This window comes from Pogona vitticeps, chromosome 4, assembly GCF_051106095.1.
Source record: "Pogona vitticeps strain Pit_001003342236 chromosome 4, PviZW2.1, whole genome shotgun sequence".
Lineage (NCBI taxonomy): Eukaryota > Metazoa > Chordata > Lepidosauria > Squamata > Agamidae > Pogona > Pogona vitticeps.
This window is the reverse complement of record NC_135786.1, coordinates 38,160,573-38,180,256: the sequence shown is the minus strand read 5'-3', so window position 1 is coordinate 38,180,256 and position 19,684 is coordinate 38,160,573. Positions and strand designations below refer to the sequence as shown.

The following is a 19,684-nucleotide window of genomic DNA, read 5'->3' as shown; positions in this document are numbered from 1 at the left end:
CAACCTGTGTACCTTGCAGGTATGGTGGAGCAATTTTTGCATTTGTTGCAGCAGACCCCACACACACACACACACATCCCTCTATTTCTCCTTATATGGGCACAAAAATACTTTTCAATAATAAAAATACTCCTCACCACTTTACAGGGCTAATTTACAAGTTAGTCTACCTAATCATAATAATTGTGTGCCATCAAGTCAATTTTGACTTAGGGTGACCCTTTCCAGGGTTTTCCAGGTAGAGAGAAGTGCCTTACCATTCCCTTCTTCTGGGGGCACCCTGGGACTGTGCATCTTGCCCAAGTTCACACAGGCTGGCTCTTCTCCAGGGTGGCACAGTGGGGAACTGGGCTCCCAACCTCTGGCTCTGTACATAACTCACTGAGCAATCCAGCCAGCTGGTCTACGAGGAAGACATTCACTTTGATTGTTTTGGCTGTTTCTATGTGCTCAGAGTGCTTATGATTGCTGCATAAGATATCTCAAACAATCTTCTCTTCAGGGAATTTAAAAACACCATAATGTAGACCATGTAGTCAGAAAAAAAACATGTTAGGGATTTTATGAGAATGTGTGAATTATTAAAGGAGCCAAAATAGATCAAGGACAATTTACCCACTGTGAGCTTGTTCTGTGACATTTATCATCACTTTAGTCAATATGTTGTTTTCTGCTGCACACAGTTTTATCACCCTTTGCTTATATCCAGGTCGGTGTTTTGCTTTTATTTATAAATAAACAAGTTGCTTAAGGATGTTTTTCAGAACAAAACACAAAAAGCAAACATACAGAAGCCTCAAAACCACTCTTCTCTAATCAAAATTGTAGAGCTTCCATAAAAAAAAAACCCTTTAAAAACTGCATAGGGAGACTGACATGCAATATATTGGGCTTAATATCTTCTCACCCTATTAGCAATGAAGCCAAGCAATTGTCTGTGTTTTTGGCTTTTCAGAAAATTTTCTCATAGTGAAAATAAATAAATAAAATAAATAAGTGTGGAATGGCCATCGCAAGAGAGCAAATAGTAAAATTCTTTGCCATTTGGGGACAGTAAAAAAAAAACCCATATATATGAAATTGCGGCTTTGTTCCAACAGTTTTGAAGACAGATTAGCTCGGTAGAGGATTTGTTCTACAATGGATGGTGCTGCCACCTGCTGGGGCACTGCAGGTTTGTCAACCACATAAAATCAAAGCTGCCCCATAGCAGTGTCTACAGATGAGCACTTATAAAAACCAATCAGTACTAAATAAGTGTCTACTGTATTTTGGCTTTCCTCAAACAAGGCCAATGCATTACAGAACTCTCTCCTCCTCCCTCACAACAACCTTGTGCCATCTGCAGGGGTGAGGCAGATTATCTGGACCAAAGCCACCCACCAACTGCTATGAACCCATATCTCTCAAGTGCCAGATCAATACTCTAACCACTACACTTTACCAGCTCTAAGACTAACTCATGTTAAAATTGTAAGTTCTCTACAAAACCAATGTGTACTAATTACTCCAGATTTCAGCTAGGTGCCCTCCAGGTGTCTGGGGCTATAATTCCCATCACTTTCCACCATCCCTAGCCAACATGACCATGATGGGAAATATGTTGCAGAGTTTTTCAAATTTAGGTTAAATTTCTCTAGCTGTGCAGCAGAAGTTCAGGGATTCACAAAGCAGAATAGCTTCAAGTTCTCCAGAGTCCACCCCTTGTTCTCATTAACTGCCATTTACAGTCTCAATGACTTAGTATGCGATATTTGAAGGAGAAAGAATGAAAGCCATTTTCTTTATCCACAGTTAAAAGCAGATCAAAACAGCAAACGAACAAAGCATGGCTGCCTGCGGCGACAAGGCTCAACAGACTCACTGACTGCTTCCAACAGACTACTGAGAGGGGAAAAACTCTTAGCAGAGAGGTGTGGCTCTCTTTGAATTTGGAGGCAGGGAAAGAACTATTGGTTAAAGCTGGACAGATTAGCAGTCACCCAAGCCCAGAAAGGTTCTACCCAGCCAAGCTGATTAAAGGCAGCATGTGAGGTTGCAATAACTTCAACAAAAGCTTTACTTCCATATTCTTTCCTTGGACTGTGATCTGTCAGAAGCAGGCAGTTCTAAATGTAGGCAACTACTGCTTCCTTGCAACCTGGTACTAAAGTGCTTCGTTTGTAGTGTCAAAATCCTCTGCTTTCAAGCTGTGCTTCTGCAGCTCCAAATATAAACAAGAACTAGAACACACGTGAGCCGTCTCTTGTGCAACCTCAGGATCAGACCGTGATCTGGGCAGGACTTTCCATAATCATCTGATCCAGTTTTCATTTCTTCCCAATGACCCCATTCATGCTTTTAAAAAAACACAACTGACTCTGTTATTCAGAATTTTGAAAGCAAACTTGTTAAATACCCTGAATGTGTATGATCTTTTGTGCCACATATATTATTTCTTGCACAGCTTGATCTTCCTTAGTGACATGTGGAGTTTGGTTCTTTTTTCTTCAGGCAAATGGTACCCATAAAATAATCACCGCTCTCCATTCCTGAGTATAAAGTGCAAGCTCCTATTAGAAAAGGAGAACTATTACTTGCTGCATCCTTCTAAGTACACCCAGGTTCAATCTGGACTATCCCCAAAGCTGCCAAAATTCCAGTTCAGAAGCTGCATTCAATTCCAGAGCTGAGAAGTAGACACTTGATCAGGGAGATTTAGAACACCATTCCTGAGCACACAGTACTTAACTCCAGCTGCAGCCTTAAACTCTGGGAAAGTAGGGGGAGGAGAGATTTGGCCCTTCAGATGCTTTGGATTTCATCTCTGTAGACGCACCCACCATGGGCAATGGTAAGGGCAGCTGTAATCCAAGACATCTGGAGGGCCTTAGGTTTCCCACCTTTCCAACAGGAACTGAGCCTTGAAGATACAAACACATCCAATTGCTAATCCCAAGTACTGTAGTGTATAACCTTGAGTCAAAGAGATTTATCTTAGTGTTGACTTATAACTGATTCAATGGGCCTGCTCTAACTGGGAGCGGCAACTGGCTTTAGACAACTTCATATCTTGCTTGTGAATAAACACATGCTACCAATAGCTGCCAGAGGCCTGAAGCAAAGATGTAATGAATTGTACTTCCAACCCAGTATGTCCTTGAAGGTTTCCTTGGCCATGTAGCTCTATGATGTGAGCCCTACAAGCCAGAGGGCTTCTCTCTACTCCCATTCTTCCTCCCCTCTCTGGCTTGAGCTACTAAAAGAGCAGAAGGAAACTATATAGCAGATAGAAGATTTTTTAAGAAACATAAAGCCAAACTAGCAGGCAAAGTAGCTGAGATTGTACCTTTCTCTCTTAGGTGCGCTTCTCCTGCTCCCAGTCAGGTTGGTGCCAAGGCCAAGATCATGGCAGGCGAAGGGACAAACAGAACAGACAGGAACAACCAAGAAGTCCAGAATCAGGATCAATCAGGATCAGGATCAAGACAGAATAACGGGGGTATAAACAAACAGAATCCAGCTGGCATGTCAGGGAAATCCAGTTACAAGAGACCCACAGTCAAAGTTCACCAGTAACCCAGAGTCAAGTCTGAAGAGCAACAAGGAGAGCCTGTTAGACACAGGTTTGCACCAGTCCCAAAATCATGCATAGTCAGGGAGCAAACAGCAAAGGTCAGGTTACATAACAAGCAATATCTTGCAGTCAAAACCTACCCTGAATTTTATGTAGTGGAGCAGCTGGAGCCACACCCGGCTGCAGGAGTCAACCCACCGATCACTGAGAAGAAGAGTTTTCCCACATAACTCTCGAGGAGCCTCCTTCTCCCAAGGGGAGCCAAGAACTTCTAGCTGGGCTCACGCCTTCATCCCGCACTGTTCTCATGGACTGGGAGGCAGGCTAACCTCCTCCTCCTCCAGCAAAAGGACAGAGCTGCCTTCGTCAGGGGACTCAAGACTCTTGGACTGCTGATGATTCAGGGATGATTCCATCTGGGCCCCCAAGGGTCCAGCATCTGCCCAGTCCAGCAGTTTCCCCTATATGTTTGCTTCAGGCTGGTTCCAGCTCATCCTCACTAGGGTCCAGTGGAATCAGAATAACTAGCCTCTTGTTTGCAGTGAACCATCAACATTCAGAGTTTAAATCCTTCACCTGTGTTAAGTCTATTCTGTTTGTTGTTGTGGGTTTTTCGGGCTGTTTGGCCATGTCCTGGAGGTTTTTCTAACGTTTTGCCAGTCTCTGTGGCCGGCATCTTCAGAGCTAGAACTCTGTCTGTGTTCTGTGTTCTTCGTGAACACTTGTATACTGTTACTTCACCTAACTATGGTACCTTTGAGTTTGAAGTGACAGTGAATTTGTATCAGGTTTAGTCTGAAGTCTTATGTGACCTACCCAAAATGCTGACCCTTATTCCCCAATCAGGTTCATATATAGCTCTGTAAAAAAAAAGTTCCGATAAAAACCAAGAATAGAGTCACTGTCCCTGCAAAATCTGGAAGATCAGCCTCCACTATGTGGCTGCAGACCAAGACCCAACCTCAAACTCTGCTTTCTCATGGTTTTTCCTTTCCATTGGACCAATGGAGTGAGTTTCAGTCTGCTCTGAATGGTCCTACAGCCCACCTTTGGTCTTAATGGTCTTAGATGAGAGCCCTTCTCACTAGCAAGATACATTCACTTCAAGTGATCCTACAAGCCTACCCTGTCCTACCTCATTTCACTCTGTCATGTACAGCTTCACTTCTTTCAAATGGTTGGAAACCGGCCCTCCTTCTCAAGAAGAGGAAGGTAGGAGAGGATAGCAGGAGCAGCACCCTAATACTTCCTGCCTTGCAGTAGGAACTTGGGAGTTGTAGTCTAAAAACCCAAATCCACAATCTTTTCCTGTGCTGACAGGTGTCACTACTGACAGCTTAGTTGCCTCTCAGCTGTTTGCTTCAAGCCTGAGTATGGGGTTGGGGGGCAAGGCACTGTGGAAGATGACCCCTCCCACAACGCCTTGCCCCTGAAGAGCCAGGCCTTAGGCCAGCCATCAGAGCCGCCATGATCCAGAGGCAGCCGGTTTGTCAGATGTGATTCAAAACAACATACTGGCCGCCACTACCACCCATTTTATCCTCTTCCCCCTTGCCTTCCATCCATCTGTGCTCCCACTCAGCATCAGTAGGGGCAAGGGCACAGGGGGTTGTCCTCCTGCTGCCTCAAGCAGCAGGAAAGCTTGTGCTGGCATGCAGGAAGAATGAGCAGGAGGGCTCCCAAATACAACAGGTGGTGGCAGCAGCATGGGTGGAGGGGGGGAAGCAGTAGCAAGTGGGTGTCAGTGGGTCTGGCATCACCCCAAGCACTCTGCAGCATGTTTTCTTCTGCTAAGACCCTGAACTAAAGTCCTGTCTCAGGGTACCATGGTTCTACACCAGAGCCCACTGCAACCCTACACACCCCTCACATGCTGCCTTTATTGACCCCCTACCTTCTCTTCTCACCTTCGTGTAGCTCCAGTTGCAGTGCTGCAGCTGAAAGGGGAAAGTGAATGGAAAGAACAAAATGGGTGGTTGAAGTTGCAGGAGCCAAGCCTGGCACTTGAAGGAGGGGATCCCGACAGCATCAGCTCTCCAGGGAACAGGCTGCTGCAGCCGCCAGCTTCATGGTGAGCGCTCTCCATGTAACCCAGCAGGGACAAAATGCAAGCTGATTCAAACAATGTCACTTATAGGGAGTCTTGCCAAGCTGGGGGTGGAGGGTACATTTTCTGCACCATCATCAAATGCAGAGGGAACGTTCAGAGGGGGCCTGAGTCAGCTGATGCCGTTGCTTATTAAGCAAGCGTGGCACAGCATTTTGCATATGGGTTGGATCCATTAGAGCAGATCCATTATAGGGGGGCAACCCCTATTCATAATTAATATATGGCCTGTTAATTTATGTGTGGGTTTCCAAAGCATGGGAGTGATGAAAAGCACTGATTACTGATCTACAAACAGGATAAAGTCCTGTGGCACTTTAAAAACTAAACGTTTTCATGGAGCTCTTCTGAACTGTAACTCATCTCAGCAGAAGCTTCTTGTCCCACATGCATACATACAAATGCACACATCTGTTCTTTACTAGGATGTTTTCTGTTTGTTTTACTTATTTTTTAAAAAAATCTTCTTAAAAAGACCCAAAGCAGCTATTCAGTAGTTTGGGGATTGTTCGACTAAGTAGGGACTGGTGGTACAATCCTGCTTCTACAGATCTTATGAATACTTCAGTTCTTTACCAAGAAACTGATCCAGATGTTTTTTAGATCAGACTGGACGAATGAAATGAAGCAGCCGTGGTTAAGTGGTGTGGCTGATGGGCTGAGGCTGGGACCTAAAACACAACAGGTGGGGGTACATTTTCAGACCACATGACTTGGCCCCACCCAGTCCCACCTCTCTATGCCCCACCATCCATGCCCTCAGGCTGCCCTGCCGCCAGGGTCTCCAAGCAGCCCTCTAGGGAGTGTGGACGCAAGGCAGATGTCATTCCTTTCAGGTCAAGTAACTAACCCAAGCAACCCCCCCCCCCCAAGTCTAGAAATTAGTATCAGGAGCACAAGCCTTTACTCAGTCCACTCTCTAGCCTTTTATGCCTGAGGACAAACTCATTTTTAGCCTGGCTCACACTCCGTATGCAGCCTTTCTGCCCCTGGATGGAGAAGGAAAAAATGTTTCAATTTCCTGCTGGCTTACCTGCCTCACCTCCCTTTTTAAAATGCTGCCATTTAAACGCAGCTTGCTTGCAAAGAAACAATCAAATGATCCTATTGTTGTGTTAGGGTCTGTTTTTTCATTATATATCCATGCTGACCTGAAAAGTCTTCGTCTACTCCATTGATACATCTGCAAAATCCTTTTACTGTATAATGAACTGGACTTAAATTTGAAACATTACCCAGGACTCCCTAGAGCAGTTGAAAGATACTTCCCCTGAGAGTTATGCTGATGTTTTCTGCCAGGTTCTTGGAGCACATTTTTTTTAAAAAAATAGATTTGTTAAAATTCCCTTGGAATCAATAGATTTACTCAGATGTAAGCCTTATTGAGTACAGAGGCACTTGAGACAGTGGGGTCCTGGGGTCAGAAAGTCCAGCTCTTAACTGAAAAATCAAATGGTGCAATTGAACAATCAAGTATTAAATTATAACGTTTGAAGCATGTAGCCTAGTCTTAGACATATTTATTTGCATCTGCTGAGTTGCCCTACAGACCGCCTCTAGTTGATTCCCAGCACTCAGAAAGCACAAAGTCAAAGCTTTGTAGAGAAACACATCTGCCTGGTGTTGTTGTTTTTATGTGTTGTGTCTATAGTTTCTTTGCTTCTCTCCTGATAATCAGTCACTAAGGAAAAGCAAGCAAACTTCCAATTTGCAAAGCAACAGAACCTCATGGTAGAAAAAGCAAGCATCCTTGATTGAGTCCTTTAGTTGACTCCTTTATAGGACACCTTCCTCCCCATGAATGGACTCAAGGTGGCTCAAAGTGTTAATAAATTATAATAAAAATACAATTAAACTATAATAGTAATTAAAACACATCAAATGATTTAAAACACTACAAACTTTAAAACCACTTCCTTGGCTAAAAAACAGCCTTCAGGGACTCAGTTATGCAAAAGCCTGATATCATAAAGGAACTCTGCTTTCAATTCCAAAACTGACATCTTCTTAGTTTCCGCTTTCATACATTTTCCAAATCTAAATCAACCTGATAGAATTCTGGAATCAGGATGTGTTCATATCCAAAATACACCTTTATGGATTTTATCAATTTTATGCCATATCTCCATCTAATCTGTAATCTTCACCAGCTGCATCCTACAGTTGACTCTATGTCAAAAACTAACCTCCACAATCCTTCCATCCTCATCAAAGTTCGAAGAAATTACAGAGACATAGCCCCTATGTGAATGGGACAGATGCAGGACCCTGTTGCTTAGCTACCCAGTTGTTTCCTGCATTGCTTGGCTGGCCCATGCTATTTCTGCACTGCTTTTCAAATATTGTGTGTGACTAGGAAAGCTCCACTCTGTCAGCCATTGATCCATCCGACTCACTTTGTCCCAGGAGATTATGCAGCCGTTTTGAGTCCCCTCCTGAAGCCATCGTCTGATTGCCTTTAATTCACTAACTGCGAAGGAAGGAGGCTGACTTAACACTGAGCAGCTGATAAGGATCCTAGGTTGAACAGTCAAGGAAGGAAGCAAGCAAAGAAGGCAAGGTCAGGCTAGCATTTTAAGTGAGGTGCTTCTTCCCCCTGCTGGCTAACATGGGGAATTGCAATATAAATATAGACAAAGGGTTTGCTTTTTCCGCATTTTGCCTTTCCAGTCGAGTGTGGTTTAAGGACTCTAAATAAACAGAGGAAGCCGCCATTTAAGAGCAATGCTTATGTGTGACTCTTCAGATGAACGTTGCAGGCTTTCTTCCATTGCTCAGCCATCGCTTAGTTTAGCAGGCAAGGCCCCCCAAAGTCAAATGGATAAGAGCTCATTGCACCTTCTCTGGCTGCAGCAACAGCCGAGGGGTGGGGGCAGCCCTGCATAAATTCTGGACCCAGAATCAAGGTTTTTCAGCTGATTAGATGAAAGATATTTCAGGTGCTTATGAGCTCAGGTCCCCATCTCCATTCTCCTTTAGAAAAACAACAACAAGCAGCAGAGGGAATCTCCTCCATTCCCTGCTCCCTTGTGGAGACTTTCACACCCATTCACTTCAAGTGACGCTGGCACTGGAAAAAGGATATCGCCTCTTTCAGCCTTAGCGAGGTCAGTGCTGAGGACCAAGTGGCAGATGGACAATAAAAGCTTTTTTTAAAAAAATGATACAGCTATTCATTCTAATCTGAATTGCTGGATAGCTCGGGGGGTTAGGTATCTGGCTGTTGACCCAGAAGCTGGAGTTTGATTCCCCACTTTGCCTCCTTGACAAGGGTTAGACTTGATAATCCATAGGGTCCCTTCCAGCTCTGCAGTTCTAAGATTATAAAACGATAGTTACTTTTGTATTTATTAAATTTCATATCTCATATTTCCTGAGTAAGGATTTGAACCTGGTTGCTGTCCTCTGAAGATGCCGGCCACAGAGACTGGCGAAACGTCAGGAAGAACAACCTTCAGAACACGGCCAAAGAGCCCGAAAAACCCACAACAACCATTTGAACCTGGTTCTTCCTCCTATGACTCTTTTCTATCTTATCTGTGTGGGTGGGATCAGGAGACGTACATCATCACCACATACACAAGTCACATCGGAGTTTATTTCAGTGCATTAAATGATGAACACCTCAGCTTTGTACTGCACTTAACACATGGTAAAACAGACATAATAACCCTGTTTCATCAGAGATACCATAGAAAGTGTTTAAGAAAAGGCATACTTTAGAAACCACAAGAAAAATACATAATGGCTGAAATTCTGTTGCACAGTTACAGAAAATGAATAACTTTTAGCAGTGAATTGCCTTAAATTAAGAAATCTCAATGGGCATTGTCTGCTGTGAACTTACTGAGTTGCGTGACTCATTATGCAACCTCTATGTATCTGCTTCTCCCTACATGTGTAGCAGCCATTTAGAGAAGCTGCTACATTTGACTTGATACTAAGTTCCAATCAGCGTTTGGAAAGGTTACTCTTTCTGTGCCAGTTTAAGAATAACAAGTTCTATTTGGCATGAGTTTTTTGGGATTGTACTCTATTTCTTCAGAAGAAGCTCTGTTAGCTGGGGAGATTCTGGGAGTAATAGGCCCACAAAATAACTTTTAGAAGCTCTGGCATCTACACAACATCAATCTCCATTTGCTGGGGAATAACTGTGCTTTGTTTGTTTGTTTAAACCATCCTATCAGGACTTATGGTAGGCATGTCTGTTTAGAAGTTCAGGGCCATGGAGGTCAGTGGTGTTTCCTCCCTGGTCAACGGCTACCGTGTTTCAACCAAAGCCCCAACAAAAGCAAAATGAATCTTCCCAAGGAGCCCGGCTGTTGAACTATCTTAAGGAATCAGACTGATCAAGTCATTACTGTGTGATTAGGATGGCTTAATGGGCTAATCAGTTTGTTTGGGGGAAGTCCTCCAACTCTGACAAGCTAAAAAAAGGGGGGAAAGGTCAGCCTCTATGGCAAGAACAGCAAGAAACAGCCATTTCCAACTTTTTCCCACTGACTACAGGATGAGTCACAGGGTTGGCAGGCCAAAGAGGAAGGTAGTCCAGAATGGCTCAGACTTTGTACACTGCTTTACCAGCCTGTTGCTGCCTTCTGCTGACCAGTCCCCCTGTGCCCACCACATCAAGAGATATAACAGTATAAAGATGTGTTTGAATTTGTTGTTCAGAACAGCCTTGAATCCTAATTTCTTGGCAACAACAGCAGAGTCCTGTGGCAGCTTGACAGCTAACACGTCTATCATGACATAACTAATTTCTCATGTTTCCTTGACTGGATCCACCCCTTGCTTAGGTTCATGGCCCTCCAGATGTTTGGGACTAGCTGGTGCGGGGAGTTCTAGGAACTGTGGGCCAAAACTCTGGAGGGCCCAAATTCCTCAGCATCTTCTCTCTGTCTTTCTCTCTCTCAATCTCTCAATTTCTTTAGCAAAACGAAGCAAAATCTCCTGGAACAACTAATAATGGGTGTGTCTCTCAGGGGACTCAGACGCTTCAAAAGTAACTCCTTCAGGTCAGTGGGTGGGTGTCTGCAACAGTATCAATAGTAAGAGTAGGGCTACTCCAAGGGCCCTATGAGGGTATCTACAGCTCTTACATCTTGTTGATCTTTATGGTATCTTAAGTTGCTGGCAAAATAATGATGCAGAAAGGTTTCTTTTCAACAGTGGTTTAAGTAAGGGGAAAGTGCCCCCTACTGCCAGCAAAGGAAGAAATCTTCCAACAGAGAAAACAAAGCCAATTTTGAACAGCTAAAGAATGGGATTGCCTCAGATTGTTTTAAAAGTTTATATGAAAAACATAAGGAATTCTACTATTTCCCTACAGAGGAACCAAAATAATGCATTTTAAAATTGATCTCTGAAAACACTTACGAATATTACCTTGATTATTTCTGCATATGAAGTCACTCTTATATTCTATTTTTTCCCTTGCAATCTATTTTATGTCTTAAAAATAGCATATGGATGAGCATAGAAATACATAAAGAAAATGCTCATGGTGAAAGGGGATACCCGACACAAACACTGTAAAAAGATGATTAGTCTTGGGCATTTGGGCTACAGTTCCAAGAATCCCCTGGTGAAACTAGTAACTATTCTGGCTGGGGATTCTGGGAGTGGTAGTCCACAGGTAACTTTCCCCTTTGTGGTTCGATTTGTGCATCAGAGCACAAGGCACTCCAAGCAACTGGCCAAGCATGGAGGAGGCAGGCAGAGCATCTCTGCGTGTCTCTCCAACATGCTTAATGGGCTTTTCCCCCTGCAGCCCTAAGGCTGATAAGCAACACAGTGCGGCAGACAGATGCTGGGGCCATCTGGGATGGGAGAAGCCTTGTTTTGGCCGAAGGGCTGAAAGGAAATATCTGGTCTCTGCCATTCGCGTAATGTGGCCACAGGAGGCTCTGCCTGTCCCCTTGGATTCAGTGACAAACTGCTGGAGTTTGTTGCTGAAATGTCATCTCTCTGTTTCTCTTGTTTGGTGCCATCTGGTGCCCAGCAGCCTAGCTGGGTCCCACCACAGACCTCACGGAAAGGAAACACCTTTTTCCTGCCCCCCCCCCAGTGACAGAAGGGATGACTGTAGTTCAACAGGAAAAACATGGGGTCCCAACAATCTATTTATAAATCTCTGTCCTGTAGCAAGGGTCCCAGTAGTTATTCACTGAACAACACTCTGACAGTCTGGTGCTGTTTTTGCTGCAGGTCAGCCTCAGGATTTCCTGCATCAGGTCTTTGGAAGAAGTTCCTGACATACAGAGGATAGATGTCAGCAGTTCAGGAGCCGGATAAACAAAAGGCCCCGCCCAAGCACCTGGCTTCTTCTATGGCAGTCCATCAAAAAGGGCAACAATCGCAATGGGATTCTCCATGTTCTTGGCTATATATTTATTTTTATTTATTTATTTAACTTATATGCCACCCACACTACCCAAAGGTCTCTGGCTCTATATATACCTTTCACCTGCCTCTGCTTTGATGACCTTCACAATATGAAAGAAAATGTAGGGTATAGTGGATTGCCACTCATGGCTGGAGTTTGGAAGGGACTTCTTCCAGGCCTCCCAATGACCAGATTTTATTCATCAGTGGGTCAGCTCAGACCCATAGGCTGGAGTTTCCCCACCCCTGCTCAAAGGCATGTTGCAGAACTGCACATTTTTCTCTACTCATTTCCATTTTTAGCAGCCTAACCCTCTACCCAGGAGTGGTATCCTTTTTAGGACACTGAGCAGGATGTGAATTGCAGTTTGGAAAGGGCTGGGTGGGGGCACATTGCAGTGGTGTTCAAGGTTCATGATATATGGGACAAGGACTGTGGTTACATTACTTTTTTAAAAAGTTATGAATCAAATGTTGGGTGTTTTAAATTGATTTTTAAAAGGTGAACACAGAACACACACTGAAGTGTGGATTGTTTTGACAGGGAATCATAATTTTTTTAAAGCGGAAGTGATTTACTCTACTCTCCCGGCAGAGGGTCATTATTTCAATACGGATGTCAATTTGATTTAATTTTAAGCAATTCACCATATGTGAATGCCTCTGTCAGTGAAATTTTTTACTGAATTGTGTTGCCGTTACAATTGTATCATATCAAACTGATTTGTCCAGCATTCTGAACTTTTTTATTATTAATTTTTCCAGTCTACTATAGTGTCATATCACTTAGTTGCCAATTTATAGGCAGTCTTATAGCATTTCTGTTTGTCTGGTGGCAGTGCTGTGCCACTTTGGAATATTAACCAAAAAGGGGGGGGACGATCACTGCATAACAAAAATCAGTAGCTCAAGACATTGAATTCTTGGGCTCCTAGTTCATTATGTGAACATAGTGGTTCATGGGTGTCATGGAAAACATGATTTAAATTGTGAGTATAGTCTTCGTCATCAGTACAGCACTTAAAAAAAAAAACAGATTAAAAGCCACCCCAAGGGAATGCACAGAGCAATTAAAATACACTGAGGCCCTTCCTCGTGATGGCAGTGCAGCAGCAATGCCCTAGCAAGACCACTAATATTGCATCGCTTGGGATTTTAAGGGTGCATAAAGAACACATGCTACTTCCAGTACTGGAGCAGCTAACACTGTGGTCTGTGATCATGTTGCTGGTTGGATAGCTCAGGGATCTAAGTATGGTTGGGAGTTTGATTCCCCACTGGGCCTCCTGGTTGAAGAGCCAGCCTGTGCAACTGTGGGCAAGCCACACAGTCCCAGGGTGGCCTCAGAAGAAGAGGATGGTAGACCACTTCTGAATATTCTCTACTAGAAAACCCTGGAAAGGGGTTTGATATAAGTCAGAATTGATTTGACAGAACACAATGGTTGTGGTGGTGGTGGTGGTGGTGATGATGATGATCTCTTTACCTAGGTTGAGGTCCAGAACAGGTGGCAGGGAATGATGCTCACCTGTAACAGAGGGTTTGCAGTGCTTCACTCCGATAAATATTTTCAGAGTAGAAACTTTGTTCCTTGACAAGTACTAGAATCCCACAGTCAAACTGATCATCCAGGCTGTGGGATTTGGAGAGATGCTGTCCAACACAGTAACATTTGCAAGCAAGCTCTGCCCATTGTCAATGAGATACTGACTTCTGTTGAGGATCCACCTGTCTGCCTTTTGCCCTTAACCAAGACGTTTTCTATCTTTTTTAGCCCTATCATCTTCTGTCATTGCAGATCTCCATTAGCAGCAGACTGTTCTTGCCCCATCTGCAAGCCCCCTACCATTCCCTCAGTGGGCCCTGACTTGCTCTTCAAGTTAAAAGGATGTTTAAAGCAATTTGTCTGCTGAACTGGTTTAATATACAAGAGCATCCTTGGATGCTTGATTCAGCTTTCTGAGTATGCTGTTCCGGGAAGCCATCTCGGTCCCTTGCCAACTTAAAATGCAAAACCTATTTCTAGGTTGCTTATTTAAGCAAGCCAAATGGGCTCGCTTGCCTTCTGAGTCCACCAGTGTTGGACAATCAATAGGAGAAGCCATATGTGAGAAAGCGGCTTTTGTGACCCCAGCAAATGCTTGTCTTTCTTCTTTCTAAGCTGAGTCAAATCATTTCTACTCTCCTCCTATATCTTCCCCACTAGAGTGGGAAAAAGACTCCTGCATTATCTCTGTCAGGCATCACACCTAGCTTTAATTTAAGCAAATAGGGTCAAAAGAATCTACAGCTAAATCTTAGGGGGAAAAGCTACTTTTAGGGATCACAGCTCCCAGAATCATCATCCAGGGGATACTGGCACCTGTACCCCAAAAGGACCTTTCCCTAAATACTGCACATGCCGTATATCCCATCTTTTAACACACTGTTGGCCAGCTGGGTCCATCAGATAGGGAAACAATTTGCTGAAGTTGGACCTTCAAGCCAAGCTCCCCAGAAAAAGCATCACAATGAGCTATGCTTTCCGTGGCTAAATCTTGTTTCTAAACATCTCTGCATGCCTTAGAAGGCTGAAGGATCAAAGAACCACTGCAAGAGCTCTTCAGAGCACAGAGAATCACAGATTACATACCAACAGATTGAAGTGTCGGTCCAAGTTGTGATAGCCACCATAGTGCTGACTCATAAACAAAGTTTAAAGCAGCAGGCACCTCTGTTGAGCTGTATCAAGAAACCAGCTCCCCCAGTTTTCATTCCTAGCAGGAATCAGTCTTTTGGAAATAGGCTTTAATTGCCATTCAGAGTCAAGCCAGACAAACTATTTTCCATAATAAATCCTGCTAGGTATATCACTGTGAAGATTGTAGCTAAATTAGGGGCACAGGCAGGTCTGAGCAGGTGGTGGCAGATGAAATTCCCCAGCTTTCCTATCACACAGTGTCAGCACAGTTGCCCTGGTTCCACTATATCACAGGAAAACATTAAGAGGCACAGTCCAGCCCCAAAATGGCAGATCTGTTTTTTCCATCAAGGGCTGCATTTTCTCTGAGGTAGTATACTGGCAGTCACATGTGAAGGGTAAAGGCCTACCCCCACATACCTCTCTCTGTTTTTCTTATTTAAGATCATCACAATCCACCAGTTTTGCTAAAAAGAAAGAAAGAAAGAAAGAAAGAAAGAAAGAAAGAAAGAAAGAAAGAAAGAAAGAAAGAAAGAAAGAAAGAAAGAAAGAAAGAAAGAAAGAAAGAAAGAAAGAAAGAGATAATTAGAGTTGTGCACAGTCCCCCAATCTAATGTGGAAGCCAGCTCACAGCTTTTGAATGTCTCCCGATTCAGTCTGAAGTGCTTTGTGCCCCTTCTGGGGAGTCTTTGTGGCAGTTCTGAAAAGGTGAAGTTGATATTTTGGAAAACAAAATGCTTATAACTTCCTTTTACTTTTGCATGGATGTGCGTGACATTTGGAGTCATGATAAACCCTAAAGCAGAGAAGTAAAGCTACCATATTTTACACACCTAGTTCCAGGGGGGTTGTGTACTAAACCCTTTAAACTAAGTTTGCTTTTAAAAAAGGATTAGTGTCATGTCCTACCTTGCTGGGTCGTCTTCAGAGGCTTCTTTGCCCTATTGAGGAACTAAGCCGTCACTGGATAGACCAGGCTTGGCCTCCAGCATTTCTTGGCTGGGACTCAGTCTCTTCCCCCAGCCCTCCTCTGAGAAGTGCTTATTTACAGGGGATAGTGCAATTTATATGCCAAAGTGACATGCTCTGGATATGAATCCATTTGTAAATTCTCATTGCTTCATCTACAGTTGCCGGAAGAAATATCAACAACCTCCGATATGCAGATGATACCATTCTGATGGCAGAAAGTGAGGAGGAATTAAAGAACCTTGTAATGAGAGTGAAAGAGGAGAGTGCAAAAAACGGTCTGAAACTCAACATCAAAAAAACTAAGATCATGGCCACTGGTCCCATCACCTCCTGGGAAATAGAAGGGGAAGATATGGAGGCAGTGTCAAATTTTATCTTCCTGGGCTCCATGATCATTGCAGATGGAGACAGCAGCCCTGAAATTAAAAGGCGCCTTCTTCTTGGGAGGAAAGCGATGACAAATCTTGACAGCATCTTGAAAAGCAGAGACATCACCTTGCCAACAAAAGTCCGAATAGTCAAAGCTATGGTTTTTCCTGTAGTGATGTATGGAAGTGAGAGCTGGACCATAAAGAAAGCAGACCGCCGAAGAATTGATGCTTTTGAATTGTGGTGCTGGAGGAGGCTCTTGAGAATCCCCTGGACTGCAAGGAGAACAAACCTATCAGTTCTAAAGGAAATCAACCCTGAATGCTCACTTGAAGGACAGATCCTGAAGCTGAGGCTCCAGTACTTTGGCCATCTCATGAGAAGAAAAGAGTCCTTGGAAAAAACCTTGATGTTAGGAAGGTGTGATGGCAAGAGGAGAAGGGGACGACCGAGGATAAGATGGCTGGACAGTGTCTGCGAAGCAACCAACATGAACCTGACACAACTCCGGGAGGCAGTAGAAGACAGGAGGGCCTGGCGTGCTCTGGTCCATGGGGTCACGAAGAGTCGGACACGACTAAACGACTAAACACTCACACACATTTAGCTTTTTAAAAAAACACCAGAGAAACTCCTCATTGCCATTTTTTAAAAAGTCACAGTTTGGGGGTGAGAATATGAAGAGGTAGATGTGCTGGGAGGGTCCCCAAACATGGCAATATTGCACCCCATCCTTCCTAGAAGGCACAGTGGGACTTTTTGAGCCTAATTGGCAGCTAGCTGCACCTAGGGAACAACCTAGGGAAGCAAAAACAAGAAGCCAAGTCATTCTCTCAACAGACAAGGCAGCAAGAAAGGGGAGCCTCCTTCAGCAGACTGTGCCAAGCTTTTGCCAACCTCCACCCCATTGCTCCATAAACAAGATCACGGTTGTGTTTTGTTTGCTGTGCTTTTTCAGACTTCATCCTGCTGAGCAAACATGACCCAATAAAAACCTCCTATCCCTCACTAAAGAGGAGAGCACATCGCCCTTTATTTCTGCCTTTGTTTATAGCCTGCCCTGTCCTTTAGGCTCAGGGTGAATTATGGCAGCAACAAGGCCGCCAGCAAAGAGCAGATAACAAACTGGCCCCAAAGGGTTCGCAGTTTAAGTCACCAACATAGGGAATCAGAGAAATAATCATCATCTCAGTTATGAGACATTTAATGGTTTAAATTAGAAGATGAGGCATCCAGTCTTCGGCACGCCGATGGAGATGTCAAGGTTTGTGCCAACTTGGCAGACATCCTGACATGCCACCGGCTAGTCCTTGGGCACCCATTACGGCTTCCTCCCTCCCTGCTGCTTTACTTCTCTTTGTCTCTGCTTCCTATGTGCAGATTCTGGGTTTCAGAAGCAAAGCCCGCCTCTTGTTCAGTGGGTCTGTACACCAGCCTCTTACTGCAAGCATGGCATGAATGTGACAACAAGAAAACATCCTCTCTCTCCGTATATATAAAGAAACTGGGATTTTTTCAAAGGAAGAAAGAGGTGCATTCCTTGCTAGCCATGCTTGCTCCGTATCATTTATCATCTTCCTGAGGAACTGAAAGCTGTTGGGTGATCACACACGTTCTTCTCCAGTCCTCCCCTCTTCTGCACCTACAGTTCTCAATCAACATGGCTTGTTTCCTAGCAGTCCTGTTTCCCAAAGACTTGTCATGCTGGGCATTACAAATAGCCACAGATTTTCCTTGCAAACCATACAATCTGCTAAAGGGGAGGAACTTGTGGATGCAGTGCAAATGTGCACCCTGGGCAAGAAGCCCTGCAGCAGGGAGAAAAACCAGGGCTCGCCTTGTACATCCTGGATGGGGGGGGGATGAAACACCAAAGGATCTTTTCGCACAACCTCATGGGCAGAGGGGCAGCCACGTCTGGCCACTTCCAGGATGAGTTCATCTTGATGACAAGCTCAGGGTTAGTACCATACATTTCGTACCTGTTTGTTGCTGTTGATTATAGACACATGTCACTGGGTAAGTGGCCCTCAAAGGAAAATAAAAGTTTGCTTACACTTACACACACACACACACACACACACACACACACACTTGTTCAAAGTCACTTCTTGGAGTGTGGGGAGGCTAGAGAGCTGTATCTGGTGATTGGCCACCCTGCTCAACTGCCTCCTGGTTTGGAAGGCTCTCTAATCCCCAGGGCAGCCCTTGGTTTGGGGAAGGGGAGGAGGGCTCCTTGGAGACAGAACTACTCTCTTCTCCTGCAGAAGCAGAAACTTTTGGCCCTCCTTTCTATTCATCTTCTGCCTTACTACTACAAACCTCAGCCGTTCCACAAGAAAATGGTTGAGGAACAATAATTGAAGGGAGGTACATCCCGAGACAGAGGCCCAGGACCAAGACAGAGGACTGGGCATGTGAGGCGGGCACAAAGCGAGGGATCCCAGCCAGGGGGCTTCGCCCGTAGCAGATATAGTGGTGCCGTGACAGCAGAGTCCCACCGAATTGGGAAAGGGGGCAGCCCGTTCAGGCGGCGCGTCTGCTTTGCAGAGGGAGCGCGCTGCTTTGGGGAGCGCCTCCGAAGTCTGCGCCGCCCGTCAAAAGCGGCCAGGAAGGCGACCCAGTTTTGTCTGCCCGACGCCAAGCTCTGCTCGGGTTTCGGTGTCCTCCTGGAAGGGGGGGGCTCCTCCCTGTCCTCTCCTCTCCTTCTCTCCGCTCGCCCCCCCATCGCCTGAGTCACGGTCTTTTCCGACGAGGCCGGCCGGCCGACAGACGGACAGACCGCCTGCCCTCCACCTCCTTCCCGGCAGCTGGCTCAGCCCGCCCAGGCACCCCGCCGGCCCCGCCGCTCCCTTGGCAAGCGCCGCCGAGCAGAAGGGACCATCTGGCCCGAGCCCTCGCCGCCTGCCCAGCCTCTCCCGGGAGATTCGGGGGCTCGGCTGAGCCGACGCCTCGGCGGAACGAGGGCATCCCCTCGCCTCCCCTTCTGCCGACACGGCGCGGGGTGGGGGCTGAGGGGGGGAGGGGGCTCCCCGCGCCCCTTGGAAGTCGATCCTTGGATTTTTCTGGTTTTCCTCACAGCCCCGCTCTGCGGTGCCCAAGCCTGAGGGAGAGTCCTGGAGGACCCGAAAGCTCGCCTATTGATGATATATGTATACTGGTGGCTCCGCAAAAAGGCATCACTCCCCCCTGGCCGCCGCCTGTGTTTGGATTTGGCACGTGGACCCCCAGGGCCGGGCTTCCTCTTTCTTTCCTCAGTTCGCAATGTCGGGGTAAGGCGCTCCCCCCCCCGCCCCGTATTCGGAGCACGGGGCTGTGGCCCCAGATCCACACGACCTCCACGGAGTGCTCGACATGGGTGGCGAGATCCGCGCGGGACTTACCCTGCTAGGCGGTCCGCGCCTGCCTCGCCATCTCCTCGAGGGCCGCTTCCTTCCTTCTTCGCGCCGGCGAGGCGCCCACGGAGAATCCACGCGGGGGTCCCACTCACTCACCCGCGCGCGCGCCTTCCTGCCCGCCTCAGCCCGGTCCGGACGGCGAGGGATGCCACCCCGCGGACTTGGCCACCCAGCTGCCCGGGCACGAGGAAGCCGCCGCCGCTCCCCTCGACAGG

At 45.8% G+C, this 19,684-nt stretch overlaps 1 protein-coding gene across 8 annotated transcripts in view; it reads right to left on the bottom strand.

Annotated features, from left to right (window-relative positions):
* The window catches only part of NAV1 (neuron navigator 1), a 346,655-nt gene extending 327,062 nt beyond the window's left edge, over positions 1–19,593 (bottom strand). For all 8 annotated transcript variants that reach the window (XM_072997117.2, XM_072997120.2, XM_072997122.2 and 5 more), the window contains exon 1: positions 19,455–19,593. The gene's annotated coding sequence lies outside the window, so the exon portion shown is untranslated. The remainder of the gene's footprint in view (positions 1–19,454) is intronic.
* Positions 19,594–19,684: the final 91 nt, after the last annotated feature.